Source organism: Ascaphus truei, chromosome 8 (assembly GCF_040206685.1).
Source record: "Ascaphus truei isolate aAscTru1 chromosome 8, aAscTru1.hap1, whole genome shotgun sequence".
Taxonomy (NCBI): Eukaryota; Metazoa; Chordata; class Amphibia; order Anura; family Ascaphidae; genus Ascaphus; species Ascaphus truei.
In genome coordinates, this window is record NC_134490.1 from 96,044,703 (window position 1) to 96,068,094 (window position 23,392).

At 39.8% G+C, this 23,392-nt stretch overlaps 1 protein-coding gene and 1 long non-coding RNA gene across 3 annotated transcripts in view; one reads left to right on the plus strand and one right to left on the minus strand.

Moving 5' to 3' along the window:
- Positions 1-23,392, plus strand: part of PHYHIPL (phytanoyl-CoA 2-hydroxylase interacting protein like) — a 160,644-nt gene that overhangs the window by 19,548 nt on the left and 117,704 nt on the right. The gene's annotated exons all lie outside the window — the stretch shown is intronic.
- On the minus strand, positions 105-7,164 carry LOC142500994 (uncharacterized). Its single transcript, XR_012803395.1, has 3 exons — positions 7,077-7,164; positions 3,159-3,251; positions 105-852 (listed from the first exon to the last, which is right to left on the minus strand). It is a non-coding gene; the product is annotated as an uncharacterized LOC142500994 (long non-coding RNA).

A 23,392-nucleotide genomic window follows, 5' to 3' on the forward strand; every position in this document is an offset into this window, starting at 1 on the left:
GTTTTAGAATACGCGGTTTTCTGAGCATGTAAAACACAATAAATCATTCCTTTTATTACAATGATTCACTGTACAGTATATGAAGTAGAAACATAGGGTCCGCTTTGGATTTGTAACATGATATACATTATACAGGATGTTCTTATATGGCACTTAATGCATTTTATCTAGAGAATTTGAAGAACTGATTGTTTAATTTCTGCATACTGTATGTGTTTCATAAATACCTTTTATCAGGTTAATTTTTTTTGTTTAAAAAAAACAAAATTAAGAATTCACATTTCATTTGTTTCATGCTAAGACTAAAACTACTGTAGGAGTTGGTACACAAGATTAGTTTAATGCTGATAAACAATTTACCTATGGATTTTATGTACTGTAGAGTAAACATTTAAGCAGGAAAGAAATTAGATAAAAATTGTAGTAACCCCTCTCAACATCCATATACAGTTAAGTCTGGAAATAATTGGACACTGATACAAGTTTTGTTAATTCGGCTGTGTACCAAACTAAATTCGAGTTTGTTAAATAATGAATATGGGCTTAAAGTGCAGCCTATCAGCTTTAATTGGATGGTATTCACATCCAAATTGGAGGAAGGGTTTAGGAATTACATCTCTTTAATATGTAGCCCCCTCTTTTTCAAGGGATCAAAAGTAATTGGACAATTGACTCAAAAGCTGTTTCATGGACAGGTGTGGGCGATTCCTTCGTTATTTCATCATCAATTAAGCAGGTAAAAGGTCTGGAGTTGATTCCAGGTGTGGCATTCGCATTTGGAAACTGTTGCTGTGAACCCACAACATGCGGTCAAAGGAGCTCTCAATGCAAGTGAAACAGGGCATCCTTAGGCTGCAAAAAAGGAGAAAATCCATCAGAGAGATAGCAGGAACATTAGGAGTGGCCAAATAAACAGTTTGGTACATTCTGAGAAAAAAAGAACGCACTGGTGAGCTCTGCAACACAAAAAGGCCTGGACGTCCACAGAAGACAACAGTGGTGGATGATTGTAGGATCCTTTCCATGGTAAAGAAAAACCCCTTCACAACATCCAGCCAAGTGAAGAACACTCTCCAAGAGGTAGGCATATCATTATCCAAGTCTACCATAAAGATAAATCTTCACGAGAGCAAATACAGAGGGTTCACTACAAGGTGCAAGCCATTCATAAGCCTCAAGAATAAAAAGGCCAGATTATACTTTGCCAAACAATATCTAAAAAAGCCAGCCCAGTTCTGGAACAGCATTCTTTGGACAGATGAAACTAAGATCAACCTGTACCAGAATTATGTGGGGAAAAAAGTATGGAGAAGGCTTGGAACGGCTCATGATCCGAAGCATACCACATCATCTGTAAAACACGGTGGAGGCAGTGTGATGGCATGGGCATGCATGGCTTATAATGGCATTGGGTCACTAGTGTTTATTGATAATGTGACAGAAGACAGAAGTAGCCGGATGAATTCTGAAGTGTATAGGGATATATTGTCTGCTCAAATTCAGCCAAATTCAGTGAGTTGATTGGACGGCGCTTCACTTTACAGATGGGCAATGACCCAAAACATACTGCGAAAGCAACCCAGGAGCTTTTTAAGGCAAAGAAGTGGAATATTCTGCAATGGCCGAGTCAATCACCTGATCTCAACCCAAACGAGCATGCATGTCACTTGCTGAAGACAAAACTTAAGAAAGACCCACGAACAAACAACAACTGAAGACAGCTGCAGTAAATGCCTGGCAAAGCATCACAAAGGAGGAAACACAGCATTTGGTGATCTGCGTGCGTTCCAGACTTGAAGTAATCATTGCCTGCAAAGGATTCTCAACAAAGTATTAAAAATGAACATTTTATTTATGATTGTGTTAATTTGTCCAATTACATTTGACCCCCTGAAATAAGGGGACTGTGTATGAAAATGGTTGGAATTCCTAAAGGTTTCATACAATATTTTTGCTCAACCCCTTGAATTAAAGCTGAAAATCTGCACTTCTATTGCATCTCGGTTGTTTCATTTCAAAGCCAAAATTATGAAAATTGTGTCAGTGTCCAATTATTTCCGGACCCAACTGTAGTTATCATGGAAGAATTGAACATTGAAATAATAACTAACTTTTACTTATTCTTGTCGGAGTTTTTAAAGTGCCAGTTACTTTAATAAATGTAATAAAGATGCCACTGCCATTAGGTCAGGGTAGGTGGCAATGCACTTTTAAGCAGCATCTAAGATTTATGTTCGTAGATTGATAGCTTAGTCACTTAATGAGTGATTAATACCAGAGAGTGAATAAGTTGTAAGGTGCATTCCTTTTAATCATTAAATGTGACAAGTGACAGCAAATATCACAAACCAAAATAAGTAGCAATAATGTACCACACAGTAACCAGCGCAAATAAATACATCAACATTTTTTTTTAAAGTAGGAGAATACATCAGAGTACTTGGGTATAGATGCAAATACTCTAGCAATAAAAATGTCCAATATTCAAAAGTAAAGAAGTGGTGGAATACTTTGTGGAGACTTCTTCTTTGTTGTATGTACCACACCCACAGCAGCATTTATAGAAAAGAAACGTGCATGCTCCATGGTCTAATAACGTAAAAAAAAAAAGACTATTCCATCGTGTGGCGATCGGCCCAAGCGGACGCTCTTTCCTGGGATACCTCTTGGACAATCCTTCGGTTAGTTCCTGCTTCCTGGGCGGTGATTATTCATGTATTCTCTCCAATGCCTTTTACCTACCTCTCTGTGTAAGTGCATATCGCACCACGCAAGACGCATTCAATTGTTTTTTTTTCACTTATCACACCATGGAGCGCAAGCTTTGCTTTTCTATTATATATTCGGGTTCATACTGTATATTCCACAGAAATAATAATGACATAAAATACTGGCATAAGTAATATATTTTTAAAAGTTAATTTATCTGTTGTACTGACAAATGAGAAAGAATGCTAATGAATGCTAACGCTGTAAACTCCGGGGTGAAGCGAGAGCTATGGGAGTTGAAGAATGAGCTGCATATAGAAAATAAAACAGAGTTTCTAAAAGCATAAGAAAGTAGTGAGTCAGCACTATGAAACATTTTTTTTATTATTGCCATCAGTAGCAGGATATTTTAGAAGTTTGAAGCACTTCCAATCTAATATTCTACCTACCATCAGAGAAGAGCAATAAAGAGTTTTTTGCAATCTCACAGACCATTGCTTTTTCGCTCCAACCACTTAGCCAATGCTGTCCTGTAATATAGACTGTTAATCACATAGTTACAAAGTACATGAGGTTGAAAAAATACATGTACATTGAGTTCAACATACTCTATATTAAATTTAGACGACAGATACTTATCCTATATTTGCATTTCCAGTATATTGATCCAGAGGAAGGCAAACAAAAAAAAAACCAGTGACATATCATCCAATGATATCTCATAAAGGGAGAAATTAATTCCTTCATAACTCCAATAATGGCAGATTTCTCCCTTGATCAATATCATTCCCATATGTACTGATTTGGTATATCCCTGTATACATTTTCAACCATTTTTGAAGATCTTTCTTTTATCTGCCATCACAGTCTCCATGCGTAAAGAATTCCACATTTCCACTGCCATTACTGTAAATTACGCGAGTCTTTGCATAATATCATTTCCTCCAAACATAAGGCAATGACCCCATGACCTTTGTACTGTCCTTTGGATGACCTGTTCTTTTGAAAGCTCCTTGGGGTAGATCCACAGAGCTCCATTAGTGACAATGAGATGTTAACTTCAGCTAACGTCTTGTTAAGTGCTAACGGGGATCATCACAGCTCAATAACGATGCGTTATGTGCTGTTTTCAGCTGTAACGAGCCCTGCGTTACTATAATAGACATTAGTGCGAATGCTATGTGAAAGAGGTGTTCCCTGTAACAATGCCTAGTCACAGAGCTCTGTTATAGTTACCACAGGGATTTAACGTAATGTTCGTTAGCTCAGAGCTAAAGGTGGCGTTATTCATATCCAGACCATGAAATAGGTATTTTACAGGGTCTGGATAAGTGTAAGACTGTGGTCAGGTATGATTTAACTATAATATTATTATTTACAGGGTTCTTTTCATCCCCTGTCTTCTCTTTTTTTTTAACTTTACTTAATCCCCTATTCACGATCTTGATGCTAGTAACGCCACATTTGGTTACGACAGGCTTAGCGCCATGTTATTTGAAGCTAATGCAATGAGATCATCGGTGGCCATTGTCTTTGCATATAATTAGCTTTGTAGATTCCCGTTAAACAAGAAAACGAATGGAAGTTACCTATTTAGTTAACATCATGTTAGTAGACCGGATATAACGGAGCTCTGTGGATCTACCCCTTGTATTGACCCTGAAGATACTGTATTTGTATATAGCTACAGTATCATATTCTATCTTAAATTACTCTTTTCTAATGTAAACAATTCTAATTTAACTAACCTTTCCTACTAAGTCAGATTTCCCATCCCCTTTATTAATTTGGTGGCTCTTCTCTGCACTCTCTCTAGTTCCATAATGTCTTTATTTTATGAATTGGTACCCAAAACTGTACTCCATATTCAAGGTGTGGTCTTACTAATGCTTTATACAGTGCATAATTATGCTTTCCTCCATTTCCATTTAATGTAAGATAATATCGTATTTGCCTTTACAGCTACTGCCTGACATTGGGCACTATTGCTAAGGATGTTGTCTACAAGCTCTCCTAAATCCTTCTCCATCAAGGATTGACCTAATTTTGCCCCATCAAATTTTCTATGTAGCCTGTTTATTCTTGCTTCCCAAATGCATAACATTAAACTTATCTGTATTAACCCTCATCTGCGATTTACCTACCCATTTCTTCAGTTTATCCAAGTTCTTCTGGAGAGAAATTGCATCCTGCTCTGATTTTACTTCCTTGCACAATTTAGTGTCATCAGCTAAGATGGAGACTTTGCTCACTATGCCAAACTCAAGGTCATTAATAAAGTTAAAAAGCAGCAGTCCCAGTATCGAACCCTGAGGTACTCCTCTACTCCTCTACTACACAACTTTAGCCCAACTTGAAAAGGTTCCATTTATGACAACTCTCTGTTGTTTATCCATCAACCAGTTTTCAATCTAGGTGCAAATATTTTTACTGACAAATTTTCTTCATTTTGTATAGTAACCTCATGTGGCACTGTATCAAAACCCTTTGCAAAATCTAACTACACCACATCTACTGCATTACCCTGGTATAAATGTCTTCTTACCTTCTCAAAGAAACTAATAAGGTTACTTTGGCACGACCTTTGTTATCTATTAGGTATTCCTGAATATTATCCCATACTAAACCATCAAGTAGCTTCCCCACTATTGATACGAGGCTTACAGGTTTGTAATTCCCCAGTAGCTCCATTTTTAAATATACTGCACCGACACACTTTATTCGAGCAAATACCCATTATGTACCTGGCAGATACCTGGAATGCGCCGCTCCTCACCTCTGACAAGCCCCGTTGCGTTTGCCTTCCCAGCCTGGGTTCATGCCTGGCTGATGGGCGGCTTATCTGTTAAATGATAATGATTAGGATTTAATAGGCTGCAATGCTTCGCGTGTCTACCAGATGGCATAAATTCATGAATTGTAATGCAGTATATATATATATATTGTGCAGTATTGCAGCCAGCGGGAATAAAATGCTTCAATCCCTGCCTGAAAAATACCTCAATGCACTCGGGCAGAAAACAGTCACAAACCTCAATACACCCGAGTATACCCGAATTCGTGGGACTAGCCGAGCTCGAATAAAGTGTGTCGCCAGTGTAGGCACCACGCCTGCTACACACTAATCTTGTGGTACTGAGCCTGTGGAAATGGAGTCCTTGAATATTAAATACAATGGTTTGGCAATTACTGAATTTAGCTCCTTAAGAACCCTTGAGTGCATACCATTGGGGCCGGGTGCCTTATTTACATTCATTTTATCAAGCCGCTTATGCACTTCTTCCTCAGTTAAGCAAATGTTTTTTTTATAAAGAGGTTGTGACTTCCTCCTGTTGCAATATGTTTGCAATTGACTCCTCCTATGTAAATATAGAGGCTAATCATTTATTTAATACCTCCGCCTTTTCCTTCTCTCCAATAATTTTCTGCCCCCCTCACACTGAAAAGATCCTGTATTCTCTTTTCTAATCTTTTTAACTCGCTCAGTTAGGTTAACACATCACATATACAGATACATTGTATTACTTTAACGTATTCTCTATTTTGCAGCATTTTGGATGTCTTTTCTCATTCATTTTTAATTGTATATGTATTCAAAGTTACTTTGTCCCGGTCATTATACATCCTTAATGGGTATTTTATCCACTTGGAGTATGTAGGCATACACCTCATCTAAAGGATTGCCTTTTCTCTCTCTTCATGTTCTAACACGTTTTCTGACACACCATTGAAAATAAGGGGAAGCACAGCTGTGACAGTGGTGCTGGCCGTCAGCTGGTTTAACTCACACTTCCAGAACTGTGGTCTAGCAAAGCAGTGGTTGTGGGCGCTAGAAGAAAAAATCCGCAACCGGAAGTGAGCAGTGCACTGCGGACATAAACGGGCTCAGTAAAAGAAAGTGACAAAATAAAAATGTATTGGAACCGTGGCATAAATGGAGAAAATCACGATCAGGGCGGAAAAAACTCCGACACGGTTCGTGTGTAAAGCTGAGGTTACTCCACTGTCTATTTGTTCTTATTATATGGCTGTGGGAAGGAACGGACATTTCAACATTGTATGAAGTTTTGAAAGCTGTCATTGCTGTTATTTATCCAGAAGGTTAATTATATAATCTATAGTCCACTGTGTGCCCCACTTGTATAGAAAGAATTTCCATACAGTAGGTATACAGTATATCCTCTCGTGTTGTTTAATACTTATATTCATATGTCCAGTGCCAACTGGAAACTTATGTGCTTGTATTTTTCTTGATAAAAATCCATGCCCACTCTGCGGTGATAGCAACTAATATTAACCCGACACCCAAAGTGTGTTGGCAAAGCTAAAAAGGATATAATTAATGCATTCGATGTCTAACAGCATACCTTATTCATCAGGTCCCTGAAGCAGAGATCTCCTTATATCGGTAGAATACATAATCTCCCATTTAGAAAGAGGTGTATATCCTAGCATAGTCCTGGAAATAGAAAAGCAGATTAATGTCAGAATAATGTTCAAATGTACTATTTTGCGTTTATAACTAATCCACTGCCACCTGCAAAAACATGGACTGTACAACTTGAAACGAACCAGTGAAGTTCCAACCCCTCATGTCATGCCTTGTGGCTTCCTATTGGCCAGCATCAAGCTTTAAACCTAAGAGACACTGGCAGCAGCTCTACATGTAAGTATCTCACGAAGCAGGGATCTACTCTGCTCCAAAGCCGAGGGGAAGTACATTTTTGTTTTATTAAAGGTGCTGCTTCTTTAAACACGTGGACCTAAATTTAACCCAATGTGCACCTGACCTTTGTGTTAGTGCCACCGTCCTTGCTAAACCTTGTTATGCAACTCAATCTGTCACCTGGGTGGCGTTTTCTCCCATCCGGAGAGATTTTAAAAATGAAATCTTAGTCAAAAGTAGAGTTATTTGGAAATGTAGTTTATCGGTTTATCAAAATAAAGTTGAATTAATTCATACATATTTTATTTAATGACATTTGTTGACATATTTTTTACTTATACAATTATTTTAAAATTGAAATGATTAAAGGTATCTCACAATGTGTGTTACCAGCACTGTTAATACAACCTTTTATTGTAACATGTTGTGCTGCCGTGCTGTGCAGCACATCCCAGGCCACACAGGCAGGAAAGGTTTAGCAGACCTTTGTTATTAGACTTAGGATCAAAAGGTAGAATTCCCCTATTAAATTGCCAGCTAATTAGGGAGGAGCACGGGTTTGCTTAACAGTGACATGCCTACGTCACCTGTTTCATGGTGTCACATTGTAAGGTGTTTTCCTATCTAAACACTAATTATAAGTACAGTGCCAATGTGTGTTCCTTATAGTGCGCCCTGCACAGTGTGAGAAATAGTCTGAGGACGTTCGGTCTGAGGATAAAGAAGTGTTGACTCATTTCACTTTGGTCTTTTATACGGCTAAAAGCACCAATTAGCCAGTCAATTGAAAGAGTACCATTCATTTAAAATGTGTTGTTTGCATATTTATTTAATGAGAATAGGAATAATTGTCCTTTTTGTTAGTGCAATAGAAAATCTAAGAAAGGATCTAAGCTGTGAACACTAGAAATCTGGGCTTAGTGTTTAGATTCAAAATGGCAGTAACTGATTGAACTGGGATTCTTGTTACTCTTGTAGTTTCTCTGGAAAACCACCACCCCTGCAATTTTAAATATAAGCAACTGACAAGTGCTCGTAGGAACATATACTGCATTTGCAATAAAGAGAAAGCGCCAAGTTTTGATGGTTTTTTCTTCAGCATCTTTGTAATTTTGAGTGTAAAATGCAAAAAAACCCAGTAATAAATGTTACAAAATATACAGTCTTTTTTAAGCACTAGCACAGCAATGTTAACAATATTTTTTTTTATTATACTAATCTGTGGAAAGAATGCAGCAGTAATTACAAAGCAGTAATTATCTTTGTTATCATGCACCTTATTAAATCACAGAGAAAAGGAACGTGCACAGTGTCACAATACAGTACTTTTATGCCCAGATCTACACAACTTTGCTTTTAACTTAATGAGGTGTTACCTTAACTTAACGCATCGTCAAGTGCTAACAGATATCTTCAAAGCTCACTAATGCAGTGTTAAGTGCAGTTTTCAGCCATAAGGGACCATGTGTAAATTACAAGAGATGTTAATGCTAATATGCAAAAGAGCATATTAACAACACCTACCCACAGAGCTCCCTTATAGTTAACGCAATGATTTAACGATGCGTTAGTTATGTACTGTATGATCTAACTATGACTTTCTCTCCCCCTCCCCCAACCCCCCATATTTTATGCTCTGGAGGGAGCTAATATGAGTCATGTTTGAAGCTAAAGCGATGCAGTGCTATCTGTGCCCAGGACATACTTGAAAACGAGAGGTGACTCTCAATGTATTACTTCCTGGAAAAACATTTTTATAAATAAAAAATAAATACAATCTTAAAGCTGCAGTTCAAGCAATATTGTACATGTGTTTTTTTTTAACAATTCAGTTCTGTACTATGAGAAAATACTTGTAGCATTTTTTGTTTTGGAAAAACAAGCATTTTTGTTTCTATACAATCATTTTAAAGTCACATCCACTTCCTCTACTGAGACAGGCTCTGGCACACCCCTTTTGCCCTCTCACTAGCAGTGCACCAATTGTATCTAGTGCCTGCTTGGTCAAAGGATCTTCAACACAGAACTTTGCATCTTGGGTAATCTTATGCAGCCCTAACAGTGATTTAAAGACCGACCCGAGCTGAATCTTCAGCGGTCGATTACAGGAGAACGGATCAATCTGCAACTTAGCTAATCACTTGTCAGTGTGCAGATTGTATTGTGTGGAATAACCTCCTATGGCGCTGAGGATAGGAAATGGAATAGAGTCTTGTGCAATGGTTTTCTTCTTGTACTTGTAACCTCAGAGAAGGAGACAAGAGATAAACAGAGAACACCACAATAGTGTATTACCCTTGGGACAATAGATAATGTGATGGATAAGGTACAAAGAGCATTTATTGGTTAAAACAATTGTTACTACAATTGGAGTAAAACATGTTATATATTAATAAACAGTTGATCAATCTCCTGCTGAATAAATGAGAAAAGCTTCCAAGCGCTTGTGCTTAAGGAAGCTGTGTTGCTCCGCCGTTGGTAAAAACTGAAATCCTACTCACCGTCCATGAGTAGGACATGTGCAATGGTTCGGGGTCTTTTGCCAGGAATAACCGCTCGCCGTGGGGTGCAGACCGTCTGTTTGTGCGGGGAGGTCTCCTGCAATCCTCGTGGTCTCGTTGCCAACAGAGTTTCTTCCAAACGTCTCCTCCGCTGACGTCACCGCCTGGTAAGCACAGCTACGGTGTCCCTGGATGGCCACAAACCTTCCTACGCATTTCGAAACTCCAATTGATGGGTTTCTTCGTCAGGGATGTTTGCTGCATGGGATTGTGCCTCCTTTTAAACCCCCGGTAATTCAATTATGATGATTTGGATGATTCGTTCATGGGAACACCCTAATTATAGTCCTGATAGAAGTCCTGTGTTTCTAAACACTAATAAATGATTTTTTTCAGCATTTGTTTACATAGCACTTTGATTTGCATATAGCTATAACAGTGAACAATGATGAACAATAGTGGATGGATCTATTAACAAGCATAATGTCATTGCAACTAATATATTTACAACAAAATATATATCTTATGCTATGCATATTGTTTCCATCCAGACTTCAGACACCGGGCCTTGTGTGACTTAATACTTTAATCCCTTTAAAGGGAAGGATACAAAAAATGAAAATATATACAAAAAATGTAGATATTGTAAAAATTCAAGGTGTCAGTGTGGATAGAATCATACTATGCAATGCTTTTCAAAACATATAGTATATAATAATCAATAATCATTTTACAATAATCATTTTACAAGATGACACATACAATTACATTTAATATATATTGAAATTACATTCAACATATTTTAAACATATTTTAAATCCTTTGGGTAATTTAATGTGTTTTTTTTAAATGTATTTCTATATATATTAACCCAAAAGATTTTAACCAGAATAAGAATGTATTTCGTACTTCTATTATATTTTTATTATTATTATTTTTAAATGATTTTAAATTTGATAATCATGTTTTGAAAAGCATTGCATAGTATGATTCTATCCACACTGACACCTTGAATTTTTACAATATCTACATTTTTTGTATATATTTTCATTTTTTGTATCCTTCCCTTTAAAGGGATTAAAGTATTAAGTCACACAAGAAACAATATGCATAGCATAAGATATATATTTTGTTGTAAATATATTAGTTGCAATGACATTATGCTTGTTAATAGATCCATCCACTATTGTTCATCATTGTTCACTGTTATAGCTATATGCAAATCAAAGTGCTATGTAAACAAATGTTGAAAAAAATCATTTATTAGTGTTTAGAAACACATGACTTCTATCAGGACTATAATTAGGGTGTTCCCATGAACGAATCATCCAAATCATCATAATTGAATTACCGGGGGTTTAAAAGGAGGCACAATCCCATGCAGCAAACATCCCTGACGAAAAAACCCATCAATTGGAGTTTCGAAACGCGTAGGAAGGTTTGTGGCCATCCAGGGACACCGTAGCTGTGCTTACCAAGTGGTGACGTCAGCGGAGGAGACGTTTGGAAGAAACTCTGTTGGCAACGAGACCACGAGGATTGCAGGAGACCTCCCCGCACAAACAGACGGTCTGCACCCCACGGCGAGCGGTTATTCCTGGCAAAAGACCCCGAACCATTGCACATGTCCTACTCATGGACGGTGAGTAGGATTTCAGTTTTTACCAACGGCGGAGCAACATAGCTTCCTTAAGCACAAGCGCTTGGAAGCTTTTCTCATTTATTCAGCAGGAGATTGATCAACTGTTTATTAATATATAACATGTTTTACTCCAATTGTAGTAACAATTGTTTTAACCAATAAATGCTCTTTGTACCTTATCCATCACATTATCTGTTGTCCCAAGAGTAATACACTATTGTGGTGTTCTCTGTTTATCTCTTGTCTCCTTCTCTGAGGTTACCAGTACAAGAAGAAAACAATTGCACAAGACTCTATTCCATTTCCTATCCTCAGCGCCATAGGAGGTTATTCCACACAATCTCCTTATCTGGTTGGAAGATACCAGATCAACCTCCCAGGCAGCTCAAGGACTACCTCCATCATAGACTGTATCACAGGTTTTGTTCTACTGTTTGTATCACTGTATAATATTGTTCACACAAGCGCTAAATTGCACTTATTATTTTACCACCTGCAGATTGTATTGATGCACATAATGAATGGGGGGAAAAATGGGAAAAAAGGCTTTAATGTCGTTAAGCCTTTGCTAATGAGATACCAAACGGCCATTGTCTTGGCATATGATAAGCTTTGTGGATTCACGTTACCTTAGGGAGCATAACGCCCGTTGCTGATTTTGATAAAATGATGTTAGGAGCCCTGGGTATTGGACATTTATGGAAATAGGCTTTAAAATCATTAGTTTACTAATACAGAAAATAAAAGGAAAACTTTAGATTAAAATTCTACAAATTAAAAAAAAGACAATTTGTGCAACTAATATTTAATGAATACTGGGAGGTTGTTTGTAATTAGTTTACACATCAATTTACACTATTTGTGCATCAAGCTGCATGATTAAAATTTCTCCCGATTTTGAATCTATATTGAAGTTTGTGAGTCTCTAGTTAGAACTAAGCTGCTGCATGTAAATTTGTCCTGAAATTAAATACACTTTAAAACATACATAGTTCATGACCAAAACCACAGTGAATGAATCAAATATTCGTTTAAGTGGTTTATGAACTATAACACAGACAAAATAGAAACTAACAATTTGTATGTTATCATATGGACACAAAGATGAAAAATATGACATTATGATGCCAATTTCCAGCATGAATGCTATGTTACATTTGTATATTCACTGGTTATTTCTCAAATATATGTTCTTTTTGATTCAAAGAAAAGGGTATGAAGGAAAGCATAGAGGCATAGAATGTGTTCTATCCCAGGGATGGGCAATATTTCTCCCCTGCACCCCCCTGCCTGCTTCGTTTCCCCCCCACCCCCCGGGCGACCCCTCCTTACCTTGGCTCCGGCGTACTGATGTCATGTGACGTCACGTTGCCATGGCAACACTGCGTCACGTGACCCACAGCATCATTTGAAGCCATGTTGCCATGGCGACGCGTCACCAAAAGCCGTCTGAGTCAAGGTAAGGGACCTTACAGAGGCCTTCGCCGCTTCCCCGGCATTTAATTTAAATGCCTTCAGGGAAACGTGGGGCCTCTGTAAGCGCCGTGCCCCCCCCCCCCCTGAAAATCTCACGCTCCCAGTTTGCGCACCCCTGTTCTATCCCCTTACAATTGTTACTGTTCTCTAACTTCTGTTAACTTGCCTGATAGTACAAACAGGGTAAAGGTGGAGCAAAGTCTCTTTATGGAGGGATACAAGATAAAAGGCATCTTTGTTCCAGTTTTGCTCCAAAATTGTCTGGATACAGATGTAGTCAGATTTCGTTTTCACCGAGCTGCAGGAAAACACTTTCCCGTGGCTCCAGGGAAGGTGAGAGCCGCTAGCAGCTGCTGCGGATCAATGCTATCTTACCTGCTGACCTCATCTTTTTTTCCCCGCAACCAGGGACTGCTTCAGTTAATTCAGCATTCCACGTCCACGCAAAGGTTAAAATGTCTACACATTACATACAACCAACTGAGCCTGTTCCTCTGTTCCCCACCAACGTACCTCTCCAATTTCAGAGTGTCACTAACTTTCTAGATCAGTACTTTCATTCGGTGGTGGAGATTTCTCACCTGTACACATTATTTTCTTTCCCTCCTCAGTACCGCGCTCTCATCTGCTCATCTCTCTTTCTACCCACCTTTTTCTTTGTTTTTCTCACATCACTGCACAAGCGCTCTCACTCCCGTGATCAGCTTTTGTCACCTGTTGGCACAGCTTTCCCTCCATCATGTCCCACACTTCAATGCCTTTCAATCAACTGCCTTCCAATAGACTTTTTATGGTTTTTTTTTTAAGTGATTCCATTATGTCCCATTGGAATTTGTCATTTATATATGATGATTTCTGAGAAAATAAAAATAGATGGGTATTTTTAATAGTTTGTTTTATTTCCTATGTTTATTTTGGATGTTTTTTTGGGGGTGGGGTATTGCATTTTGATGTGGTTAAGGCAGAAATCTTAAGGGTGTATAGTAGCTAGCAAAGGTAAACTTACAAACCACAGTGAAAGCATCTCTAGCATAATGCTTAATTAAAATCAATCCACGATTTAAATTTATATATGTAATCACATAAAGAAGATGAAATACCTCTGGATTATCAACCTACTTATATTTTTTTGTATAGCTTCACGCCATTTCTAAATATACATTCTTGTTTACAATTATTTCAGTAAAATAAACGTATACGATATTTGTAATCAAACACCGAATGTGCTTTTAATGCTATCTCATCTTCATGCAGCTCTTTAAAATGCAGTTTGAGATTGAGCTATAGACGGAGGGTCTATTTAACCATGTCAAACCAACATTTCTCTTAAGAATGTCCTGTGGCATTGGGGAAGGGGAGAAAAAACTGTAATCAAATTAGTGGATACCACCGGGATCTAGAACATTATCAGTTACTGGAGGCTGGAATACTGTATCTTTTCTTTAAAACACTTAAACTGTCATGCAGCCCATGAGATTAAAGCACTGCTCAAACAGATTATTTGGAGTAAAGAAAATCTATCTCTTCTCAGAATGCATGAAGGTGCTTTAAAGCATCAGATCTTATTTTCCTTTTAAAAATATGTATGGTCAAAAATACACAATTCAAACAATGATACTTGACATTATGGGACCTTTATTTGTAAAATAACCGTTGAAAATAATACTTCATAAATGTTGGTATCAGACAATCAGACATTGTAATCAGTCATGGTGATACAAATGTTCATAGCAGGGTTCTGCAATATAGTCTCTCTTTCTCCAAGTGGCATCTGAAAATCAACCATTGACCCAATGAAGAATTTCAATAACATGAAAAACAAAATCAAAACTTGATTCCTACTTGTCAGTATGCTAATTTGGTGGTGCACTTTGTACATAGTACAAAATGTATAAAGTACATTAATAAGAGTAATAAGAGTGCATTGTGGTATGGAATCTTTACACCTATACAAATAAAAATAAAAAACACCTTAATCTGTCATGAATTATCCCATTTTCCAGAAACAAATCTGTTGCGTTTTGTTTTCCATTTGAGCCTTATACATCAGTTTGTCCTCATTTTCTGAAGGGTAATGAAATGTTTATTGTAATGTCAATTCAATTTGCTTGTCTTCTAGACTTTCTGCTTGGAATTTTGATGCTGAGAAAAAATTGTAAGAATGTGTGTCAAAGTGAGAGGTGTAGCTTAGAATGTTAATAGCTCTATTGGTACTGAAAACTAGTAGGGAGGCCCCAAATAATTAAAGAGAGGGGCAACATGACTGAGAGCCTGTGTTCCAAAACTCAGTGTTTGGAGGAAGAGAAGAGGCCTTGAGGATATTTAAGGGCAGCATGATAATTAAGAGATCATTTCCTCTCTGGTGGCAAGCAGAATGGTAAGTGCAGCAGAGAGCATCCAGCTGGATCACCTTAAAAATGCTTGCCGCCATGGAGAGTTGGCCTGGCACTTATTCTAATAAAGCAGCTGCTAGTTTGCATAGAGATGGGATTGCTAAGGGGTTTTGGATCCCGTTTCGGAAAGAGGAATTTAGAGGATCATTGAGGAACCTAAAATCTGTAAGAGAGCGTAAGGGTGTGGTTAGGGCAAAACGGAATAAGGCGTCATCGGGTAGAATGGCAGACACATTTCCATGCACTCCAATGTGTGGTTTGAGAGTCTCCCCATTGGGGGTGGTTCTGAAGAAGGGACCGGGGGCATATCACCTAATATATCACTTGTCATACACTAGGGATTTATCGGTAAATGATGCAATAGAGAAGGATCTATGCCATGTGTCCTATGCATCATTTCACAGGGTTGTAGATTGGGTGAGGAGGTGCAGTCCTGGTTCCTAGTTTGCAAAAGCAGATATTGAGTCCACATTCCAGCTGCTGCCAGTCTGTGCAGACTGTTTTCACTTACTAGGGTGTTTCTTTGAAGGGGTATATTTTGTTGATTTGTGCCTCCGAATGGGATGCTCTATTTCTTGTTTTTATTTTGAAACATTTAGCATGTTCATTTGGGTGGTGCTTCATTATTTGGATGACTTTGTTTATAGGGCCAGCAGGTTTCATGGTTTGTGGAACATTATTAGGACACTTTAGGGAGATTGCAGGCAGTTTTTGGGTCTCGTTGACCGAGGACAAGACGGGGGGCTTGGCAGAGGTGTGGACATTCCTGGGCATCCCCTGTTGGCTAACGACGTATTGGGAAACCTGTGTACAGAGGTTATGTGCCAGGTTAATTCCAGAACAGACTGTCTTTATTAACTTGCTCAGCTGGCCCGTTAGAAACATAAAAAAAATCCTACTGGTCTCAGTGCTCAGGACTCTGTGATCCAGGAAGATAAGCACTCTGGATAGATATTGAGGGACCACGCTGTATGTGGACTTCCCACCCCTGCCCCAGCCAGGAAGATAAGCACTCCGGATAGATATTGAGGGACCACGCTGTATGTGGCCTTCCCACCCCTGCCCCAGCCAGGAAGATAAGCACTCCGGATAGATATTGAGGGACCACACTGTATATGGACTTCCCACCCCTGCCCCAGCCAGGAAGAAGCTTGGGAAGCCGAAGGTAAACTTGCCACTATTGACTTTTGTTTGTTATCATTGGTAAGGGGCTTAGCCCTCCAACCAATACATAGGGCATATTTCTTTTTGTTGCTCCTTGTACGCTGACCATAAGCTGTATTTTATGTTGTTAAAACATTGGCTAAGAAAAAAAACCTATATTATTTTGCCCCTAAATACCTCTCTTGTTTCATAGTTACATAGTAGATGAGGCTGAAAAAAAGACATCCATCCATCAAGTTCAACCTACTGCTGCGGCCAAGCTTATTCTAAAGCTTAACCGCATTATTCTCCGTTTTTTCAATACTCGCGCCGAAATTGGCCGCACGCCAGCCGCATCGTTTCTTCAATCAGCGCTGAATGGCGCCGAACATTAGAAGCGCCTGCGGCGCCGAGAAAAAAAAACCCCGCGTCTGAATGGGGTTTAAAATTACCTGCGGTGGCGGCCGCATTAGACTAAAGCGAGCCGCCACTGTATGCTAAAATTTAGACGACAGATACTTTATCCTATATCCGTACTTACAGTATATTGATCCAGGGGAAGGCAAACAAAGAACCCCAGTGAAATATCGTCTAATAATTGTGACCGTAGGGGGTTGCCAGCCTGCATTAATAAAGGTCACGCCTGGCTGGCTGCCTCTAGAAACCGTATGTCAAGGGCTGAAGTGTCAGCTCTTGGGTCTAGTTGTGCGTCCTAATTTATTCTCCTGTATTTCGGTCCCCATTTTACGGTCCCCTGCGGGAATGTAAGTTCGGGATGCCGGGTGTAGTTAGAATCCCTGTTAGGAAATAGCTGCAAGACAGGGACTTTGGGAGCAGGAGGTTAAGGGTGGATTTTAGGGAGCAACAAGGGTTAAAAAGTGCATTAAGTGTTGCGCTTTGAAAGTCCCATGTAAAGTATAGCAAAAACCTGACCTGTTTAGGGGCTTTTGGGGTTCCCGGTGTCCTAGAGACATGAGATTTTGGGAGTGTAGGTTTTAGGTGGGATATTTGGGTTGAAATGAATTCCTTTTGTTTTATGGAGTTCGGGGGACAAAGTTACCGGTAGTCCCCTAATTCTCCCCGACGTGCAGGCATGATTTTGCGGGTACCTGAGGTGAATTACACCGGGGCTCTCCAGTGTCCCCCAGAATCCTGGTTTTCAAGCCCCGGTATCCCAGACCCATTTCTCTCACAGGTAAAAGGTTCCCCAAGGTCTATATTTTATTAAAGTATGTTTTCTAAGGTTTTATACTGTATGTATAAATGTCTATGCAGTCAGCCTGGGTATTGACATAGGTGCCTGGATGTCTGCACATGAAGGAGGAAGGAGGTCCAGAGAACTGGGGGCACCCCACTGGGGCCCCTTTGTAACTGCCAAACATGATGGAGCCTGCCCAGCAGGTGGGATATGAATTAGCTGGGGGAAGTTATTGCGTGTGTGCATGTTTCCCATTGGCTAATTCATATTTCCCGCCCACCTGTTCTTTTTATACCGGCTTGGCACGCCCCCTCCTCTGACATCATCAGCCAGATGAGCCCCACTCTGATTGGCTGGTGGGAAAAGTTCCCACGCTCTGAGTGGCCGCTAGTCCTTGTTCCATGTTAAACATAGGACACCGAAGTCTATGTAAGGAACTGCGCAATCAGGGCGCTCGCTCTCTCAGTCATCAGGACTTACAGGTAACCTTGGGACTGGGTCCAGTGACGTGGCAGAAGGTTCTCACAGGTGTTTTGCTCGCAATAGCAAAGCACTAGGCATTGAGGTGCCAGGGAAGCCTAGCCTAGCTGAGGAACAGTTCTGAGGAATAATGAATGTTACTTGTTCCAGGCTTATTCCAGTGACGTGGAGGGAACATGGTAAGCCTTTGCTGAAGCAGGCACCCTGCACCTAGTTGAGGCTAGTTTTCAACCCCAGACCCCCCAGTAAGTGTGTTTTCTATCTGTATTTTGTATTTCACTATGTGTATGTCACGGGAGACCAGGTTTATTAACACCTTTTATACCAGGATCGTTTGATTGAGCAAGACAAGGCAGTAAAATAAATTGTAATTTATTCCACGAAAAGACATACAATGTAACACAATTTGCACTGAAAACACACTTACTGGGAACGGGGCTAACAAAATAAATCTTCCTTGGAACGAAATGTAAACAACTGATGTCTGCAGGAGCCCTTTCCAATGACCCGGAGGTACTCAGGAAAGTCCTGGAACGTAATTCGGCATGCAATACCAGCTGCGACCGCTACGTACCTAAAAAGCGGGACTTAGAACATTTCTTCAGTTGCAAATGTCTGAAGCCGGCTTGCGTCTATTTCTCACAGAGCATCTTTTTCGTATCTTGAATTTGCCGCTGATGGTTTGGCGATTGGAATCTGAGGTCCTGAATGGCTTCAAGGTTTCTTATAGGTTTTGGAGTTCCATTCAGAAACAACTACAGTCAATCAGCACATGGAAATTCTCCTGCCAGCCTATCACCGATTTACCGGTATACTGAAGCCGGGTGGGTACCGCTTTTGATTCTGCTAAGGGGCATGCGCCAATCTGGCACCTCTGCCTCTTAGCATATCGAGTCCACCTGCTGTCCAGGCTCCGCAGAGCTTGGGGCTGGGCAAATGGTCACTGGATAGCCCTTTGTTAGACAAGGATGGGTGTACTCAAAGATAACTACAGTACTCCTCCTGTTCTAACACCTTGACATCCCTGAGGCTTTCAACTCCGGGTCCCGAGCAGACTCAGTGGCACCAAGCTTGATAGCCATCTGGTCTCTCAGAACCATGGACTAGAAAATCCCACAGTCACATATACATAGGTACAAGCATATACATTTATCAAATAAAAACCTTTAATAAAATATACTTTGCTCCTGTGTCTTGTGTTTAAACATGTCTAAGCCTCCTGGTCTGGTGTCAGGGATGGAATTTGCCCACGGGGCAAATTTGAGTGGTCTCTGCAAATGGTTCCTCAGCTGTGGAGGTGGTTGGAGTGGTCAGGCAAACCCACAGGATTAATGGCTGGTTGGCACAATAGTGGTGGACTGGTCTCTCAGGTCTGTGCCGGGAGAGGCGGACCTTGTGGAGTCTTGCTTAAAGCAGGCTTATGGGCTTTACCATGCTCCTGACGAAGCTGTATGTGTCAGCGAAACGCGTAGAGCCAACCAACTAGCTGCAGCTGCCTCCAAGAGAAGACGCCAGACGCTAGAACCCCCAGGCTGATTCTCCTCCAGTGTGTCGCTATCAATATCCAACGGATGCGGCCCACCCGCGAAAGCGAAAGTGACGTCAGACGCCGTCGCCGGCGACACACTTTGCCATAGGAGGAAGACTGGGAGAAAACACTGCCGCAAATAAGAGCATTTACTTGCTAAAGAAACCTTTACATGTACATATAATTGTACCTAGTGTGAGTACAATTCTTATTCCTCTATATATAAATCCTTTGTATTTACCATCTGCACTACTGGGCTATCTCTGTTTTGTTTTAATTGCATGAACCGAATGGAGATTTGAATGCAAACATCCCTGGAATAGTCTCTCCACATGAGATCTGAATATCAATTTAAATTGAAATAGAAGTCCAATCACATACACACCTCCTGACTGAGTCAGATAAAAGCTCTACTTTTTATTACCTCTTGTAAGTAGAAAATCCTCAAGAGCCAAGACCTGCATCTAGCCCATATTATATTAACATACTACACTATTATTGTTTTTTATGTTTTTTATTTTTCATGAGGTGCTCCTGATTGGATCGCTCCCTTCTCACCCCAAAGAAAAACTGCATCTGTGGGAAATCTTAGCAAATTTCCTGGAAAGGTTGAGAAGTATCCGGTTGGGTAACATCTTATGTATACTTGTATCTTAAATTTGTATATCACTGTTTATATTCAAGGAAATTGTGGCGCCTATGCGAATCATTTAGAGTACATTATGGGCTTTACCAGGCACAATGCGCCATGGTTGGGGGCCATATTGACTTTACAAAAGACACCAGAAAGTTCACCTTCTACAAAATTCTAACATTGAGTAGGGGGATTGCAGTTTTACCACCAAAAATAAATTATGCATTTGATCTACAATTAGGCTGTATGCTCCATTCTGCTCTTTTTTTTAATTCACTAAAAATCTTAACCTTGAACTTTAATCTTAAAAATACTGATTTTGGACATAGTGTCATAATAAATGTGATGGTAAACCATGCATTACTGTATTCTTACAGACAAGTATTCTATATTAAGCTTTTACTTTCTCAGTAGATGTGTCTGTGTAATGAGAACAGCACTACTAAAAAACAGTAACTTTGCTCATGAATTCAGACAGTTTTATTTGCCGTTTGGGTGACATTGCATCTATATAGTCACTGCATGGGAAGAATATTTTATAAAAGGTTATGTTAAATACATTTACATAATTATGCAATGAAATATTGCTTCCTGATTGTGCCAGGTTGTTTGTTCAGATACAGTACATACAGTACTGTAAATAATTATTGGATTGAAAGGGCATAAAATGGTAAACAAACGTTGCACCCATAACACAGATATGCACAGAACATTTTGCCATTTTCCTCCAGCTTTAACAAGTCCTCCACCAAAAAAATAACCCAAGAAAAGAACAAAGCATAACCTTAACCCCTTTAATGCTTCATTTTTTTTTTTTACATATTCAGATGAAAAAGCAATTGAACAGTATGAGGTGAATTCGCATCATTCGTCCTTAAGGGGTTAACCTGCCTTTTAAACATAAGGAACTATTTAGTAAGGTCTTTCGGTAGCAGAAGAGGGGGGACATCAGTGCAACAAACAGCACAGTATTTATCAAAGAAAGGCAGTCCCAAAGTAAGCAATGCAATTTCCCCTTTGATAGATCTTTTGCCGCTTTAGAGAATCTAGCCCATAAGGCCTGGCACTAAGCTACATTAGGCAATGTAACGTAACACTAACCTAAATTAATGCTGGATTAATCATAAGCCTGCGCACTAAAGCAAATAACTTCGCTTCACTGGGGGCAATTTACTTATAATCTACCCACTGGTGTTAGTGAGCGCATGTTAACTGGGGTCTTGTTCTCTGCCCACTCTTTCTTCCTTAAGAGTATCTAGGGCTCAGTGTGTTTGTCTAAAGCAAATAACATAACGTTAACCCAGCGCTACTCCATAAATAACGTATGGTTATTTTTTTACGGAAATCTCGCTCTCTCCCTCTCCTTCTCCCTCTCCCCTCCCGAGCTTAGTACATAGGGCCTTATTCAGAAAGCCTCGATAAGGCCCTTATCGAGCACTTATCGCCCAAAATGGGCACTCGTATTCAGATAGCCTCGATAAGTGCTCGATAACGGCCTGTATCGACGCAAAATTTTATCTCCATCCGAAATTCGCCGACTGAGCAGCGATCAGCTGCTTATCGACCATTTTCGGAGGGTTGATAAACTCCCGCTATTCAGAGACCCGCGAGTCGGGTGTCGCAGCCTATCGCAGCCCATAAAAAACGATTTTCTCCCCAAATCCAATTCCCCACAAAATTGTTTGCACAAAAAAGGTTTGCGATTGGTGTTCGCTTGTACTTAATGTTATTATGTTAGCTAATGTGTTTTATGGATACTTCAGAGATAGTTTTAATGTATTTATTTGTCTTTTAATGGTTACATTAATTAATGTAGGATTAATTCATTGTTTACATTGGTTAGTGTTACTATTCATTTTGAGTTGGTTTAGGGATTAATTGGTTTGATTGGGTAATAGTTTAATTAATTCATTGTTGATGTTGTAATTGCTTCTATTGATTGGATTAGCTGGCTACTGATTTTATTTAGTGAAGTGTGTTTTTTGGGAGTGTAGTTAGGTTTTATTACTGTGTGTCTTGTGTATTACTGTATTTTTATTAGGGTGCCCATTGAGTGGTATAGAGGCTTATCATGCCCATATTATTATTATTATATGGGTATGATGTACCACTATACTACTCAATGGGTATAGGGTGGGTATAGTCAGTCTGGGGTGGGTGCTTAGGCCTCCCGGGTCAGGGTGGGTTAACCCCTTAATAACTATACCGCTAAGGTGATTAAGGGGTTAGGGAACATTAGAATGTATTTATTTTCTATATATGCTTTCTGCCAACGGAGGACAAAGGGACCTGCTGTTGTGGTAAGTATAACTGTATTTATTTATTTTATTTTGTATGCTAATGCAGTGTTTAATAATGGGCAAATAATCTATTATCCATATCTGGATAATAGTTATTTTGCCCATTACTGTACTGTATGGGTTTGGACGGAGGGGGGGGGGGGGGGGCGTATATTGATCTGTTTTTAAATATTTATTTAAATATCCATTTCTTTAATAGTGTAGATGTGCAGGGGGTCACCGGAGCTGAACCGCGTTGGTTTTATGTCCGGGGACCCCCTGCTTCCCGAGATACAGGCCCCTTTATGGGGTGCCGGTATCCCTCCCGCGTCACGTGACCGGAACATTTCCTTGCATAGGAGATACCGGCACCCCATAAAGAGGCCTGTATCTCGGGAAGGAGGGGGTCCCCGGACATAAAACCAACGTGGCGACATTTCAGCTGGGAGAGGCGGCTCTCTCAGAGCAGCTCTCTCTGCAGCAGAAATGAATCGCTGGTTTTTGCATTTTCAGAGGGTTGATGCTCTCGCTGGCAGCAACTCGCCAGGTTTGGAATTTTGCTATCACTGGTATTCGAGCCTTTCTGAATACCGTGATAGCAACGCCCAAAAAACATTCATTTTAAATTCCCTGGCGATTTTTTTTATGAACCCTCTCTGAATAAGGCCCATAGAGCCTTACCTGGTTTACCCTGTTGTCGTTATACTGAGTTTGTGTACTGACCTCATTGACTTGTAGCTACA